The sequence below is a fragment of the Hemitrygon akajei genome, unplaced genomic scaffold (genome assembly GCF_048418815.1).
Source record: "Hemitrygon akajei unplaced genomic scaffold, sHemAka1.3 Scf000135, whole genome shotgun sequence".
Classification (NCBI taxonomy): domain Eukaryota; kingdom Metazoa; phylum Chordata; class Chondrichthyes; order Myliobatiformes; family Dasyatidae; genus Hemitrygon; species Hemitrygon akajei.
In genome coordinates, this window is record NW_027332021.1 from 526,603 (window position 1) to 530,579 (window position 3,977).

At 41.9% G+C, this 3,977-nt stretch overlaps 1 non-coding gene across 1 annotated transcript; it reads left to right on the top strand.

Moving 5' to 3' along the window:
• The first annotated feature begins 2,196 nt into the window (after nt 1-2,196).
• Nucleotides 2,197-2,310, top strand: trnal-caa (transfer RNA leucine (anticodon CAA)). The gene is made up of 2 exons: nt 2,197-2,234; nt 2,276-2,310. It is a non-coding gene; the product is annotated as a tRNA-Leu (tRNA).
• Nucleotides 2,311-3,977: the final 1,667 nt, after the last annotated feature.

Genomic DNA, 3,977 nt, shown 5'->3' on the forward strand with positions numbered 1-3,977 from the left:
CGAGGTTTACAAATTATCCTTCCACTAATAGCAACCTCATGATTCCTCACTAACCTGGCAAACCTAGCTCTACCCCCCTCTCCAAACCTAATAGGAGAACTTCTTATTATCTCCTCCCTTTTTAAATGATCCCAATGAACTATTATCATTACTGGGTTTGGCGTCCTACTAACCGCTTCCTACTCCCTATATATATTTATTATAACACAACGAGGGCCTCTCCCCCCTCATATAACCTTTATAAATCCCTCCCATACACGAGAATATCTATTAATATATCTCCATCTAATCCCAACACTCCTCCTTATCTCCAAACCAGAACTAATTCTAGGCTGAACATCCTGTAATTATAGCTTAATAAAAACATTAGATTGTGGTTCTAAAAATAAAAGTTAAACTCTTTTTAATTACCCAAGAAAGGTCTGGGACAAGGGAAACTGCTAACTTCCCCCACCGATGGTTCAAATCCATGGTTTTCTTAAAGCTTTAGAAAGATAATAGTCATCTATCGGTCTTAGGAACCAAAAACTCTTGGTGCAACTCCAAGCTGAAGCTATGATCTCATTAATCTTCAACACATCATTTTTACTAATCTTCCTAATCCTCCTATATCCCTTAATTTCATCTATACTCCCTACCAAAACACACCTCGATCATACCTGATCCTCAACCTATGTTAAAACAGCCGTAAAAACTTCTTTCTTCATCAGCCTTATCCCCCTATTCATTTTTCCAGACCAAGGCTTAGAATCTATTACAACTATTTGAAACTGAATTAACCTAGAAACTATTGACATTAACATGCTTCAAATTTGACTCCTATTCCATTATCTGAGTTGATTAAGTTAATGAAACAGGGAAAGAGTACAAGAAAAATATGCTGTTTTGGTAGGAATATGAAGACATGCGTTAGGTACTAAAATGGCTGCTGCTGATTTTGTGACAGTAACGCGTAGTTGTTTTGGTGGAACGTGTGAGCGAGTGAAAACGTTAGCAGGATGTGCAAAGATTTTGATAACAGAAAGTAGCGCTAAACGTTCAAACAAACAAACAAACAACGACGATGGAATTACAGTTTATACTATCAATCCTTCGAGACAGCGACAGCATCCGAAGTCCGGGCAATTACAGCCGGCATCAACAGTCCTGCGGAAAAACGGCAACATCCTAGTTCTGGAAAATCACAGCCGGCAGCAAACAGTCCTGTAATACCGTGCTGCCATCCGAGCTCTGGGAAATTACAGTCTATATCAAGCATTCCTCTGATTTACGCTGGCTGCCCCACCACTCTATATGTCCTGGTCCATCACGCCCATGACTCTGAATGAACCGGAGTATATCCAGATTCAACTCGAACACCTTTGGGCGGATTGTTACACAATGCAGCTGTGTGCACTTCCCGCAGGTGTCGTCATCAGGAACTCTGGACGTCTCCCCGCCTTCCACATCCTGCGAGGAGCCTTTTACTGAGACAATGGCTGCCCCGCTTGTCCCTGCCTTACTTTAATGTGTTCAGTGCCGTTACCACTGGATCAGAGAACCTGAGCGAATTACGTTCTCTAAAGCGTCTTATCTCTCAGAAAGGCATCTGCTCTAACGTTCAAAACACCTTTCTTCTGTTTCCTCTCCGTCAGATTAAACATTGGCCGACAAGCCTGAACAACATTCTGACTGTAATAACTCATCCATGACGGAATGATGAAGCAAACCCAGGAGACCGAACCGTCTTTCTGCACGATGTCTTATGTTCTTGTGAACCTTATATCGATTTGGCTTCCTTCCATAATCATCAGATAACTGGGCCTTATAGTCTACTTACCAACATCCATCTGTAAAGCAGCGTTGCACGGTACAATTGAACCTCCTGTGTTCAGTTTCTGTTGTCACGATCAAATCCCACCCAATGTTTTCAGATTCAGTCCTGTCTAGAAACGTTTATTTCTCCGCTTCCCTAAATGTGAAAACAATGAGTCTTCCAAGCGTTCTCATCCATCTCAGCAAAAGTCCTTCCCAGTTCTTGCAGAGACGCGTCCCACAAGTCTTCGATTTGTAATTGTTTTACAGCTTCACTCTCCACAGAAGCTGTTAACCTCTCGCCTTCATTTCCGATATGCAGGGCGAAATGCGTGTTTGTCTGTATATGACTTTGCTTACAAATCGGACATTCATTCCGTTCTGAAACACAACTCAAAAGTTGTCCGGATGGCCGAGTGCTCTAAGGCGCCAGACTCAAGGAATGAAAGTATTTCCAACAAAATGGAGTGTTCTGGTCTCCATCTGGGGTCGTGGGTTCGAATCCCACTCCTGACATAATTTGTCTATAAGCATTCAATAGAGGTGATGTTATTACTGCAAAAAAAAACAAAAACACCTGGGGTGTTGAGGTGGATTAGAAAACTGGTTGGAAGATAAGGTTTTGTTTTTTTGACACTGTACATCGCATTACAACAGATCAATGTATACCGAATTCTGGGTAAGTGATTTCTTCAGAAACAATTTCACAGTGAAGAATCTCGGCCCAAAACGCCGACTGTTTACGTTTTTCCACAGATGCTGCCTGGTCTACTGAGCTCCTCCTGGCATACTCAGCTAATCAATACAGAATAGCTTTTAAAATGAAATGACTGGTTGTCAGAATGTTCAATGGATGAGCACGTGAGTGTACATTATCACCTTTTGATGAAATTTCATATGATATAAACATGATTTCGGAAGTTATAAGAATAAAATCTGGACAATATAAACACATTAATCCACATTAAAAATAGCAAGAACAAAACTCAACGTTAAAGTGCATTATTTATCCGAGTATCTATAAACGAAACAATTTGAATTTTGGCATTAACCCAATTCCTCCGACATCCAAAAATCCACGAGCACTCCCAATTCCGTATGCTCACCCAAATGGGTGCGCACTCCGTATCCGACAACACCTCTCACTTACAGATTAAGTTATCAGAGAGGAGAAATAATTTCAAATAGCTCGCAAAGTAACAACCTCCAAATTAAAAATCACAGCAAGAGCAGAGTAGAAAAATGAAAGTGTATTTATTAATAATATACCTGTCAATGAAACAACCTTGATGTTTATCAGGATCCGAAATCCAAAGACACCCCCAAATCCGGGAGCACTCTAAGATCGTGTACACCACCAAACCTGTTGACACACACATGGGAATTTGATTTTCCCAAAGGAACAATCACTTTAGAGTGGCAGCATTCACCTCAAAGAAATCGCGAGAACATAGTGCAGGTATTTAAAGGCACTATAAATAAAATGACTTTGAGCTTCAGCACAACCCCAAATCGACCGACACCAACAAATTTATGTGCACCCATATGCGCCGACATGCACCTAAACCTGTCCTCATCCCCAGTCCTCAGGGGACTGTATAGTCTGAATGAGGTGGGGAGATGCATTCGAAGATCACAATGACAAAACAGCTGCTTAACATAATAAATCAAGTTGACAGAGTATAAATGCTGGCAGTAAGAAAATGAATGAACTAATGTTCAGAGCTCCCGCCACACCATGCAACTCACACCCTCCATTCTACTCTCTGAATCCACTCCAAATCCACACTGACGTCTAAGTACCAGTGCATCCATATTGCTTGTGCAACCTCCCAGTCAGAAAGCACCATCAAATACGTATGTGGTTCCAAATCATTGTGCACACGTATTCGCCGAAACTCTCCTAAAGAGAGTACCCCCAAATCCGCTGTTTTCACTAAATCTGTTCGCCGAAGCAGCCCTAAATCTGCGCAATCCCAAAATCGGTGCGCACCCCAAAACGGCTGACACACCAGATGCATGATGGATGCCAGCAAGCATTTCAATCAATTCAGAAGATGACCGTCTCGAGGTTAGGAAGCCACATGTGCGCCAAAATCCTTTTGCAGATCGGTGACACACCCAAATCTGCGTATCAACGCAAATCCGTGTGCAGCCCCATATTCAGGACTACACCTCGAACT